We start from the raw sequence: 14,378 nt of genomic DNA, 5'->3' as shown, positions 1-14,378 counted from the left end.
TCAAAATTATTTAAGTAGCTGCTTTTTATGATTACCAATCAGATCAATTCAGTGCAATCTAGTTGACATGACTTATAAAAATGCATCCTGACAAAGCTCTCTTCTCTTTCCTGAAGACTGACGCTGCCATAATTTTGTACATATTTTCAGCATTTTCCAGTTATGAGCACCTGTCTTCATTCTAAAATGGATATTTGAAAGATCTTTGACAACAAATGAACTTTTTGGGTGCAGTTTCCCCATACTATGTGAGGATATATGCATGTGTGCATGTCCAGTAAGGAAGTTTTCAGTTTTTACAAAGCTCTGAGTGCCTGTGAATCACAGAAGCCTTCACTGTCTTCATGGTTTAAGTGGAAGCACTTCAATTAGTTCTAAGGCAGACCTAACTTTCCAAAAGATGCTAATTCTCTTTAAATATAAGATAAGTTGACTCTTTTGGAAGAGTTCATATGTCTGTTCTCTGGATAACAGGAAGCAAAGTCATTTAAACATTATGATCTGATCTTTTTAAACTGGATACCAGGTCAAGAAATTTCTGACTATCTGTTCCTAAAAGTGCTATCAATTATTGCCGTTTTCTGCCCTTGTTGTCTTAAAATAAGGCCTCTGGTGACATTTCTTCACTATGCTAGAGAGTGTTAAAGTTGGATTTCAGTGTTAAACACTAAGGATTGGTTAATCAGATTTCTTTCTGGAGGTGCATTTTGGTCAGATGTACTGCACAATCAAACTTAGAGAATCACTATCTTCTAACGATTGCTTTACATACAGTTGCAGTTGGTTGTTTCTAGAAATATCCTGCTTTGTCTCACTTTGTCCCTCTTTTTACTCCTGTCATGAAGGTGTGTGAAGTCAAATGGAGTGCATGTATTCCTGTAGGTGTCTCCCAGATTAGACCTGGACTTCATTTGGTTATTTTCATTTGTGAATATTACAGTCAACATCAAAATTTGCCAAAATATTCCTGCTTACTGAACGTGCCCCACACATTCTTACCCCAAAATCACAGCTTTGTGAGTGTTGACTTCTGCAGATTGCCAGCATGGAAATTAAATATACCACATGTGGGCATACAGAAATAAGACCTGGCTGTGACTGATACTGTATAGAAGCACATTGATTTCTGGTGGTGAGAAAATGAAGAGTGAAATGCAAATAACGTGTTTCTGTATATAGCAGCATTATATGGTTGTTTTCATTTCACACCTGATCTCTGACAACAATAAGAGAAAGCTTCTTTATATTTCTCAGGAATACAGGGAAATGTATTATATTTCCAGTTTTTCACTTGCATTTCAAATTCTCCTTACAAAGGATTTAAGTAAAAAGACAAGATAGAGGCAAGAAAAAATTTCAAATTCAGGGTATGTGATCTGACAGAGCCTACAAATTATATGCACAGTCATTTGCCACCTGTCTGGGTAATTTATCTAAGTATTGTTTGAGTCATTATGTTCAAGGCTGGTTTTCAATCCCACGTGCTACAAGGACTTTACTACTTAGCACCTTCTCAACACAGACAAAATTTGCTGAAAACAAAGTTAAATAGGATGTAACAATGGGTCTCCTCTGCTCTGTTGCCTTGCTATTTAAAGCAAGGTATTGTATTATCAAGATAATGCTGCCAACAAGATAACATAGATATTTTGGGAGAATAATTCTTTTTTATTAAACTTCTGTATACATGGACTAATATGATTTCTTGAAAAAGGAATTATTGACTTAAACTACAAATGTAAAACCACTCTTTTTTTTTTTTTTTTTTTTGAAGGGACATTTATAATTTTTAGGCACATGTAACCCTGTATGAAGTCAGTAATGTAGTTCAGATTATCTAAGCATCTTTATTAGTTTACCAAGAAGAGCTAAGCAACGTTTTTGTTTCTCTTTTATCTTGTTTGATTGCATATGCTTGCTGTTCTGGTCACTTTAGACACAAAATTCAGAAGGCTGGTCTTTCACTTTTAGCAAGTTCAGACAATACAAGCCATAATGAGAGAAAATCCTTGTGTTTATCTGTCTCTTTTCTAAACCAAGTCAATCTTTAAGTGTTATTTCACTAAATACAAAATTATGAATTGGATGGGTATGCACAATCAGTGAACAAGTTAGCAATTCTTAATATCCTAGAAATACTCCTAGTTTCCTCTCAGCTGTATTTTTAGTAGAAGAGCTTTCTGAAATGTTTGGTTCCTCTTCTCTTCCCTAGACATTAATTTACTGGCTTATCCAATTCCAGCATCCCCATAATAACCTTTACGGTTTTTGTCTTACCCTTATCTCCTCTGCAAAAACTCCTTTTGTTCCAAATCACAACAAAATCACCCTGGTGTAACACAGCATAACTCTCCTGTAACTCCTGTGCCCTACCTTTTAGCAGAGTTCATCTAGAGTCAAATCCCTCATCTTTTTCAGAGCTTCCCCAGAATGCCTATATTTCGTAGAACAAGAGCAAAAAACATAATGCGCAGTTTTTGCATCCCCTGCTTCCATTTCCACAAAGGTCTACCAAAGCAGTACTGTGAGGTGTCACTCTAACAGCCAGCAAAGAATGCAATAGGAAGGGAGTGGACAATAGGGCAATTTACATTATAATCGATTTTCCTGTTCTTTCCCAGGAAACAATAAAGAGTGTTTATACATAAATAACTGGAACTTAATGCCATACATCCAGCTCTGGGCTTTCTGCACAGTTAAACACATCTGTTTCAATAACTTGTATTGCTTAAAAGAAGCTATCAATAGCTGTAGGGAAAAAGAGAATACCCAAAAGAGTTCAAATGCAAGAAGGAAACAACGCACAAGGCAGAAGCAGAGATTGGCTACCCAAGAGGAATATAGAGTCTTTGCCCATAATTCAGAGCTGAAACTGGGAAAGCCAAAGCACAGCTAGAGTTGAAGCTCCAAAGGTTTAGAGAAGGATCCAGACTTTTCTTGGAGGAACATGGTAAGAAAATAAAAGGTAACAGACACCAATTAAATTCAAGGACACATTTCTCAGCTATGAGAATGTTCTAGTCTATGTACAGTTTGCCCACAGAAGTTCTGAGATCTCCATCCTCACAGACGGTGAACTGGACACATCCCTTAGCAACCTGCCCTAATTTGGTGTTTCCCGAAGAGCAATTTGAATCACCTAAAATGAAATTGGTTTGTCATTTTATAATTTTATTTTTCATAAATTTCTGTAATTTTGATCTTTATTTTCATGTTCTCTGAGGTCTCACTGAAGAAGCCAGTGTCCATAACAATGGAAGGTAACTGCCTGATGCCTGCTAAAGACTTTAGTTGAATTTCCAATGAAAATAAATATTTTCAATTTCATACATCATAACTTCTATTATTATTTTGAATATTTAAGAGTATAAATATTGCATTAATAGTTATACTCTTAAAACAAGAGTTTTAAGGTTATAAATATTAATGTAATATTTATACAATACAAAACCCCCCAACAAAATCTTAAAAAGTTAAGATTTCTTTTATACTTGGGTAGCTGTAATATTCTTTGCATATCTTTCCTTGATTCACTGCTTCAGTCATATTGGTAGGAGTCATTCAGCATTACCGTAGGAGGAAATCCATCGTAGAGGCAGTATATCAGTAACATTATTTTCCCTGAGTACTTTAAAGTGTATATTTCCAAGAAAAGAAAAGAAAATCTTTCAAGAAAATAACATAATTCCTTTGCATGTCAGTCAATCAATATCATGCATCCTGAAGCACTTTCAAGAGAAGATTTAATAAGACTAGGGCAATTTATCACAGTTAAGTCCTGTAACTTGCTATTCAAAAAAACTCTCATTGACTTTATGTTGAGTCACTACTCTATGAGGCTTTGTTGCTATGCCTGCTGTGCTTTTGAACAGTCAGCCATGGTGTTTAGGAAATCTCCTTTGTGTCATTGGGCTTGATATTTCTCCTGGGAAGAAAAAAGAAGGATTATTTTGTGGTTTAATCTTGACGTTTCAGTCCATTTCTTTGAAAACAAATTGCCTGAAGGTTTTTTTCATCATTATTAAAAAAGACAAGAGATTGAAGTTAAATTAATTTTGGTATTGTGCAATCCACAAATTGTGTACTGTATACATTCCTTGTTTTGAGTGAGCAGACTTTGTAATAAAGTAGAGGTTGGATGAGCTGAAAAAGAAGAAATGTACCGTAACTCAACAGCTAGAATCTTTTCATTAATTTCCTAAATGTACAAGATTAAAGATCAGTTTCTAATTTTTCCTTTTTTTTTCTTTTTTCTTGAGAGAGAGGGAAATAGCAATTTAGAAAAAAATAGTTAAAGAAAATGTGACAGAATGTTAGTCCTTTCCAACATTCAAGTCCTAGGGATAAGAAAGAAATACACTCTTGTTTCTTTCTGCTTAGTGAAATGTTCCCACTACTATGAGCTTTAAAGAATTATGGAGATAACAGAAAATGAATTTTTTTTGTTATTATTTTGCCCAGAGTTCATTCTGATTAATTTTATGGATTTCTTCCTAATATTAAGTTGAATATGCACTGCTATGTGAGTGGTTTCCATCTACAATACATGTAAGAGTTGATAACTTTTCACTTGAAATAGTAACAAATTATGTGCTTCAGATAAATCAGTTCAAATTCAGAAAGGAAACAATGCGTGTATTTTCATTGTAGGGTTTCTCTGATATTTTTCTTTACATTTGGCAAGACAGTTTAGTGGCAATCTAATTCTATATAGGCATTTCTAAATAAGAATAAGAAAGCCAAATATTTTTAGCTAGTAATGAACACCTGAAAAGGAAACAAACAAGAAAAGCCAAAAACCAAAATTAGAAAAAAAAATACAAAAAACACCAGCACAAAAAAAGACGTGGCCTCTCCCCCGAAAAATACGCAAAACCAAAAAACCCAGATATAAAGTTCCCTTCTACCATTGAGTTAAATACTTTATTAAGTTAAACCTTATGTCTGCCCAAATGTGTCTGTAATTTAAACAGTTTATAAGTATCTCATAATACAAGCAAATGGAATAGCTAGTCTACTAAAAAGAGCAGTGAGTAACAATGACTACTAATTGCTGTGTTTGCATTTTAAGTGTCAGAATGATCATGCAATTTTCTCTCTTTGCCTTTCTTTGCTCTTGTCTTCATCTAATACATATAAAAAATGCAACAGATAAGAAAAAAAACATTTTCACACTTTTGATTCATATGTCTTTACAGTTCTTATAAGTCTTGAAAGCTATTATTAGCTGAAAATATAGAAGAGCAAAAACTTGTTAATCAGTTCTGTAGTTTGTAATGCTAAGATTTTAAATTTGATTGCTATATCTATTGTACAAGATTCTAATAAGCATAAGGACAGCCTTTACATTTAATTTGGTGACATTGTATAGGAGCTTCATTAGGCACCGTGTAACCTAATGTACTTAATTGACAAATTATTTAATTTTATGGTAATAAGTGTACAAAAATATGATTAATCAAGGAAAATCTAAGCTTAGCCCAAAAAAAGTGAAAATTATCAGGATGACTTAAAATATTCCCTTTTTTTAAAGCTTTTTCAGTTTTCCTCTTAAGAATCAACAATGTTGTTCTTCAACACCACTTGGCGTATTTAATGGACATCCTTAGTTTTGACTTATAGAGACCATCTATGGGGTAATATACCAAAGAGATGAATATGAAAGTACATAGAGTATAAATTGCTTGATATTCTTAACGTAGTTTTGGGATTCCGATAAATTTAAGTCTGTAAATTAAAGTGCTGTAAGATACTGTTAGCAGAAGTGTCGGAGCAGACATTTAAGATGCACTGAATATCAGAATTCACTTCAAATCTGATCACTTTTCCAGTGATCAGAATTTATTAACAACCAAGCTCCAAGCAATTGTTTGTAGTCAAAAGATAATTCCGTTCTCTTGGTAAATCTCTGGAGAGGTTGGTACTGTCTTTATTTATGGCAGACACAGGACAATAGGAGCTCAGTGAGAAAACTGGGAATACTGGAGAATGTTCAGTGGATGGCCTGAAACTAGAAATGGTGGCTAAGGTACCTAAACCAAATCTCAATTCTAAACTGGTGCAGTTCACCTCAAAATGACAACATACTGTGGTCATACAAACTGTAGCTCAAAGGATTTGTCTTGGGTGGTTAGCTACTTATCACTAAATGCTTTTATTTTGACACCTTTGCTAACTGTACTGAAATTGTTAATTAAAATATAAATCAGGTGGAAGTAAATCATGTTAATCTGTTACCTGAATTGGTTCAATGCCTTCTATAGCACTGCTTTCATTTGAAGTAAATTCATGTTAGTGATATTGTAGCTACTACTTTGCAGTAGTAAAAAAACCAAATAAGTTCATGTAGCAGCAGCAAATAAGATTACACAATTAATGCCAACTGTGCAATACCCACACTCTTCAGCTCTTAAAGGCACTAAATAGGGATAGAGTATTTTGTGCTGCTTCTATGTGCCTGACTGTAATTATCTCTGGCAATACCTAGATTTTTTTTTTCCTCATGGCATATTTTTGGCATAAGTGAAGTAACAGTAACTTTGAAAATATAGTGTACATTTACTTTCTTTATTATACAATATAAAGCCTATGATAGATCTATTATATATGTAATGTACAAATTTTCTACAATTTAACCATTATGTGGCTTTCTGTATTTTCTACCATATCATATCCTATAAAATGATACAGAAATTGCACATAAAGTGTTAGATTGACTTAAATTAGCCAAGACTGGTAATAGTGATCATTCTTACTTCTTCTCTGCAAGTCAGTAAGCGATAATTGAAACTTGCTGCCATTACTCTTATTTGCAAGTTATTTGAAGAATTATCTAAAAAGTAATATCAGGAATATCTTCTGAGTTTAGTCCAAAACAGAGCCCTTGCTGCTTTCATATTTTAGGTTTTCAGCAATGCATGCACATTTTTATTAATGGACACTGGCATGTAAAGGTAATAAAACCTTCATCTTAAAACAACAGAATACATTTTTATTGTTTTTAATTTTTCATATTATATAAAAAAACCTTTTATTAATTTATTTAAATGTTACTCTGCTTCCTTAGAAGCATTAAATGTTTCTAAGGAAACAGAGCTGGCTTTGTACTAAGACCATAAAGCTGTGCTTAAATGCCTTATACTAAGTGAACTATTTCAAACAATATGGGCTGTTTTCCATTTGTCTTCCATTTAATGGTGTTATTTATATTAACTTTATTACTATCTCAGTGTCCTCATTTATTATTTTCACTGCCATTTTCCAAGTAAAGGATTAAATATATGTCAGATTTTCCCTTTTAAGTTGGTTCTTTGTCTTTTTATTCTACTTTTCCTGAGAACTCTTTATTTATGTCTTTAGGAGCTGAGTACTTTCAAATTCCATTGAAGTAGGCAGGAATTAGAGTGATTTCTGGAGAAAAAGAAAAAAACACAACACAAGGGAAGTAGAACAGCAAGTCAAAAAAAAGCTGAAAAATTATCTGTGCATTGAATAGATAATATCTGATTTATTTCTGTTGTGATTTGAACAAGTATCAATTTTAACACCTATGTGTATTATTCATTCTATTTTACCTAATTCTTTACCTTTATGGGTCCCCATTTTTAGATGCTACCATAACATGATATTTTTTTTTTTTTTCTCAGTAGACAAGAATGTTTTGTTTTAACTCTTAAATATCTGGGCAAAAGTATAGCTTTCATCCAACCTACAGAAAACCAGAAAAATTTCAGAAACAATAATAAAGAGGGAAAAGTCATAAAATTTCTCACAGTCATGGAGCTGGGAGAGATAGGCTCACATTCTCCATCTCTAAAATCATTAACACTAGTCTCATGCAATAATTGCATTGGTTCTCCTCCACCTCTGAGTGGTGGATCATCTTATATTTTGGTGACTGTTGGTATATGCTTGTGTTTGTAAGGCCTATGGCTCTGAGAGAAGAAAAGTCTGAAGCAGCAATTTTCAAATAGACTATTATCATACCTGGTTTGCAAGAGGTCTTTTTCCATTAACTATTTTTATGTAAGAACACTAATGGGTAGTTTCTTTTATGAATCTAGAATATTCTGGATTATCAGAAAATATTTCTTTTCCATGTCAAGGTTATTTGAACTAGCATATGAAGTTTTCCTACTTAAACAAACAGCAATTTAAGATGTCTTATGGTATTTATTAAGACTGAAATTATTTCTCATGAATGAAAATCATGCCTGTGTTCTGCTAAATTATTTAAATTTTCTCCCAGTAACAATAAAGCACATGGATGTTTTTAACATGTAGTCCAGTTTCTATGTGATCTTGGAACAGACCTATGCTCGGGTACAATCTTCCAGACAATCTCTTTATTTAGAAATTACATGATTTACATATTTTGCAGGAAACAGCTTTGAAAATAGGAGAGCCATCATATTTGTAGTTACCTAAGGTTAATAATAGAAGAGTTTCTTTGGCACAGAAAAATAAATGAAAAGGAAAGAGATATCAAACTTAAAGGTGAGATGTACTTCAGTGCCCACTGCAGTTCATTTTCAACTGAAGTGGTGCCATTACCATGCAACCTGGGTAACAAGCCTGCTGTTTTCCAACAGTATTTGGAAGTCCCAAACATATCTGAATATGAATTCTGTAGCAAACCATTTGGAAAATTGTCTCAAAGCAGTTTTTCTTGAGAAGTCCACTGCTGTTCACGCTAAGGTCCACAGCAATCTGAGAGAAGCACAGGATCAACAAAGCTGGTGAAAGAGACAGTTATAATGTATTCTTACCCTTCATTGTTACTGTCAACAATTTTCCTGTTTGCTACCAAAGACAGTATACCTGGCTTTTGTTTATGCTTTTGTCAGTGCTTTCAAAATGCTATTCCTCTATTTTTTTTTCTGGGCTGTCATCCTAGGCATTTAATATCTTGTAAAATAGTATTTCTGCAAGTTGGGTTGTGGCTTGAAGATAGTCTGTTCACAGCTGGTTGCTCAGCTGTTATCATCTGAGTATCTTATAGACTTTTTTCTTATCTTTCTGTTTCTTTCTTCAATGACTGTTTATAAACAATACCACTATAATTACATGTTCAGATAACCTCTTATTGCTCTGCATGACCTATATCCACAGCTTGGTCACATAACCCTAGAATTTCTCTGGCACACAAATAAAGGAAGTCTGTAGTGCTGTATTGGCATTCTTCATACCTCAACTAGAGAGGTATTAGAAGCTTCTTTTTAAAAAAATCTGTATCAAGAACTTGCAAGGAAATGCAACTGGGATTTAAGGAATGAAAAATATCAATATTTCTCCAGAACTGGCTCCGGTTAATAAGCATAAAACTGCTGATAAAATATTCTTAGAGAAGGAGGTATGGCTGAAGAGCAGGTTTCCAAGGGAGACAAAAAAAATCAGGAATCACACCACTGATAGAAAGTGCTGCCAATTCTTGTGAGATCGAGTTAAATTTTTCATCATACTACAAATGACATGTACAGAGAAGATTCTGGGAAGTCCACCAGAGACTTCATTAATGCTAGCTTGTTTTTACCAAGGGGCTCGTGTGTGCCCCAGGAGTGCCAGAAGCACATCATCCTCTTGTTCTAAACTCTAGCTTTAGTAAACTCTGGTTTTCTCTCTGTATCGTAATATTTGGGTTTCTTAGGTTAGTAGTTTAGATTTTTTTGGGTTATTGCATTGCCTTATTGCAACCTCTGTATTTCCATAAACAAAACAATGAGGGAAAAGTAAAGATTAGTTTATTAGAAAATTACTTATTCAAGAAGTTGGTGACTTTGTAACACACAGAGACAAATTGTAGTTCCTGTTCTCATTTGTCTTCCTACATTCCACCAAGCTGAAAGATGCTTAAGTCACGTTTATTTTCATCTTTATTGTCATGATTATATGATTCTATGATTATCACAACAGTTCTTACAGTTGCTAAATGTGGGATCCAAATGTCATTGCAAACTCCATCCTTAGGCCTTATATTCCCTAATACAGAAAGACAACTACAGTTTAAAAAAAAATGTTTATAGAAATTGAAAAAAAATGTTCTATTTTAATTCATGCTGTGCATCCTGTCTGCAATTTGTGTGGTTTATTTCCTGCTCTTGGAGTAGGACTCTTCTAGTTTTCCCGAGTTACTGCCTGTATTACACTTGACACTTAAAGCTCCATTCTGATCTGACTGAAACAAGGATAACATACAGTGAATCTGTATTGGTAGGTGGATCAAGCTTTTCTTTCGGTGTCTTTTCCTCTTTATTAACATGTGAAACATCAGCTGTATCTTCAATGTAAGTACATTGTTAGGCACTGAGTTTGGAGGTTGTTCTGTGGATCAGAATAACATCTTTTAACTCTGTTTGATTTATATAGAAAATTTTATTACTTGACCATTCAAGTAATAAAGAGACTGTGCTGCTATTTATCCTGACAGATAAAGAGCTTTGTTTCCTGTCTCTCATTCTACATAGCAGGAGTCCTGGTCATGTACTTGAAAACCCTACCAATAAAAATCACTGTCAGTCTTGAAATCAGTCAATTTTTATTGATTATCCTCCAGCTACCCATGCAACTAGTTGAAGATAATATGGATTGCTGGTTAGATATTGAAGATACTAGTTGCTGTTTTTTAAATTAAGTGTATTTATTTTATTAAAGTAAAATATCAAGTACCACCTGTATATAGCCATTGACCCATCATTAACTTGTTACAATAGAACTTGCATTACATTTCAAATAAAATCTGAGTGCTTAATACAGGGGTACAAAATAATCTCTGATTGTACATGCAGAATCTAGTATGACATTTCATTCTTAGATGAAATCTCAGAAACAAGTATTACATCAGGTATTATGACTATATATGCATCCCTCTGTTATTATAACATAAACATGAATGTATTCTTCCTTCAACTTCCTTTTTTAGAATGCCTTTGGTAGAACTCAGCTGATTCAAAAAGAGACATAGTAGATCTTGGCACTGGAAAAGGAATATGTTTTTAACACTATAGGTGTTTTATTGCATTTGTTATAGTTTATTTAATTTGTTTATTTAATTATATTGAAGTGACTTAAAAGAAATAGCATTAAATTCTAACTTTTCTGATTTTTCTTGAAAGTTTGAACTAAAATCAGGTGCTGTATCTAGAATTTGGCTGTTCTGTGTTTAGTACATCAGAATGAAGTCTTGGAAGCAATTTTTCTTGAACACTGGAAAATTCAGATATAATCCTTGTCTGACCTTTGCAGTATAATCCCTCCCTTTGTGGTCTTTAAATATGAAAAACAAAATGGAAATGTACAGATTCTTTACATCAGAAATTACAGGATAATGGAGTCTACCTTACTTAGACTTGTGTTTGTAAGCATAAGCATGAACATTGTTTTGGACTGTACAAACTGAATTTTATGTGCATTTTTTAAATGTACATAGTTTCTTGTCAACAAGAAAATCAATGAAGTGCTGTCCAAATTGTTCATCCATTACTTAGCCTTCCTAGTGTTAGCATTACTGTCAGATTTAGTTAGAGAACTTCATTTATTTAAAATTTCATTCACTGTGGGAAGGATGAGGAAGTGAATCATGTCTCAATAATGGGAATCTGGAAGGGGAAGGCATTTTCTTGTGTATTGAGTTAAAACCACAAGGCACTAGGTCATTTTGAGGTTTGCATTTAAGGCAGAAGCTTTGCCCCAAATGATTCTGACCAGAATAATCTTAAATATCCAGGTCTCACCAAAATTAATGGACATTAGACTGTATACCTGGTAGTTCAAAAACAACGTGAGTAAGGCTTATCTAGTAGATTTTATTATTTTTTATGGGAAGCATATGGTTGAAAAAAACCCATTCTTCCATTCCCTGTGGAATGGGAATTATTTTCTGAAATTATCTCTAAGCATAACTACCTGTTAGAGCATAACATGACTGAAATGCTTTGACACCCAGTCAGCCCCACAGACTTATAATGAAATGTGGTGTACTAGTACAAAAAACTCCTGCCTCTTCCAGTTTCGTACATGACTAGAAACAGCAAAGGGAATAGCAGCAAGACAGGCAAACAAAGACATTTACATGGGAAAATTATAGTCTTCATCCATTGATAGACACAGAAAAATTGAGAATCCTAAGCTGATTAACACTCAGGGTACACCACACTCTTGGATGATAGAGGGAATCTTGATTTATGTAGTTAGGTTAGGAGCAGCTGCCACTTCCAGCCACTCCATCCCACGACTCCCTCCTGCTCCAGCCAGTAAACCCAAGGACGTGGGGACTCCACCGAGGCTGAGGGACCCAGCTGCCGCTTCTCTGTGCACAGGTCCAACCAGCAGCAAACTGCAGAATGTGTCAGAGAGCAATAATAGCTGTGCATTAATACAGTGCATACTTCAGATGCAGTACAGCCGAGAATCTCGTATGGAAATACCTCTGTGATTAGTTCTGGAATGGTCTCAAATTGTTGAATCTAATAATACCTTTTTAACTTAGATATTTGGTTCATACTCTTTTTGATGTGAACAGTGAGTTGTGGCTCTCAATTTTTATCTTATTTTTCAGTTAGTGTTTGTAGGATGGTGGATAACCTTTCATCATATTCAGATATATCTGTGTAATTTCCTTGGCTTTGAAGGGTTTACTCAAATATTAATGTTTACCCCAGTGCTGATAACCTTGAATTTAATATTTAAACCAAAGGAATGGTGGAGGTGCTCTGAACCCAAAGGTGATATGCAGGTTTCCAGCCTTGCTCTGGTACTGCACTAAAGATCTAAATTAAAATATACTTTGTGTTATTTTGGGGATTCTTACTTGGGAGGAGTTCTAGGGTTCACTGACATTTCAAAAACACACAATTTTACTGAAAGAGTAAGCTGTTTAAATATAACTGGGGAAAGAGCCTGGTAGGAACATGCAAATATTGTGTTTGCATCCACCAAACAGCAGAGAACCAGCTTGCACTTTTGTCTCTCTCTCCTGTTGTCTGTAAAGCCTCTCATAAATCCCTTTAATCAGTCTCTAGAAAGAACAACTTAAAGAAAGTAGGAGGCAGGTTTCTGAAAGCCCTGTCCTCGTTTCATCAGATAAGTCACTAGCCAATGCCCTGCTGGAAAGACAAAATAGATCATGGCCCTACAGCTTGATTTTTCTGCCTGTCCAAAATAACAATTCCTACAGTCCATGATTAGCACTTTTTCTGTTGTTGGTTGGTTGGTTGAGGTTTTGTTTGGGGGGGTGGCATTTGATCTGATGAGGGTATTATGCACTAGTTAGGATTTGGGGCATTCCCAAGGAGCTTCTCCTTTTCCATCAAATGTGTGTTAGTGTGATGTTGTTATATGTGTGTCTCATAGCAGTTTGTGGCTTCCTGTAATAGCGTCATAATTCTAGTCCAGCGCTGATACAACCTCAAGGCAAGCACAGCTTCTTGAGATACCTGTCAGAACTAACTTTTGGAATTGTCCCAGCTTAATTACTATAGCGTTCCTGATTAATTCTGTGCTACCACCAGTGAACTCTGAAGTGAATGCTTACTAAAGTGAGTCAGGGAAATTTAGAAGCTACCAAAAGCAAATTTAGCTGATGGGCGGGATCACTTTAGAAAATTTTTAAAAGTATTCGTGATGATATGAACTCTCTGGCAAAGCCTTTTAGTTAAAATGTATCTTAATTAGATTTTGGCAAAGATTTATGTGTAACTAGTTGGGGGGTATTTTTTTTAGAGGTGCTGTATTAGGCATCATCTGACCTCAAGCACCTGTTGCTTGTTTTTCTACTTGTGGCCCTCTTTTTCAGCCAATTTAACTATTTATGTGGCATGTGAAAAACTGTATTCAGGAACAAAATTTAAAATTAAGTTCATCACTTTTTTCTGTCACTGAATAATGTCTGTTTGATAATCTTCTATTCTCCTGTCTCCACAAAAGCTATTGAAGAGGCCATAAGGCATTGGAGATTGGCAAAGCGGATAGAAAAGTGGGAGAAGGAATGGGAGCTGTAAAATCTGTCTTAGCCACCACAGCAAATGTGTATGCCATTTTACTTTTGTCAGAAAAGCACTTCATGGCTGGCCATCTACCTAGCTGAAATCTTCAACACCTTTATGAATTTTTGAGGATTTTTACCTTCTTTGCCTTCTTTTCTTCTTTCTTTTCAATAAACTCTCCTTCCTCTTCCTTCCTGCTCCCATCCTAAATGAATTCTCTTTTTCTTACAAACCTTTCATTGTTGAAGGTTTATAAGTAGTGAATTAGTCTCTCCATCCACTGTCTTATCAAGGACGTTTTTCTCAAGTAAATTGACATGTTCACTTTTGAAGGGCATTCAATCAAACAATGGCATATAAACATATTCTGTCTCCCTGCCTTTTAGCCTGAGCAAGACA

At 34.5% G+C, this 14,378-nt stretch overlaps 1 protein-coding gene across 1 annotated transcript in view; it reads left to right on the top strand.

Annotated features, from left to right (window-relative positions):
• The window catches only part of CNTNAP2 (contactin associated protein 2), a 1,023,368-nt gene that overhangs the window by 601,131 nt on the left and 407,859 nt on the right, over positions 1–14,378 (top strand). The window lies entirely within an intron of this gene.

This window comes from Ammospiza caudacuta, chromosome 1 (genome assembly GCF_027887145.1).
Source record: "Ammospiza caudacuta isolate bAmmCau1 chromosome 1, bAmmCau1.pri, whole genome shotgun sequence".
NCBI lineage: Eukaryota > Metazoa > Chordata > Aves > Passeriformes > Passerellidae > Ammospiza > Ammospiza caudacuta.
Note: the sequence above shows the minus strand (reverse complement) of the source record. Positions and strands in the feature narration are given on the sequence as shown.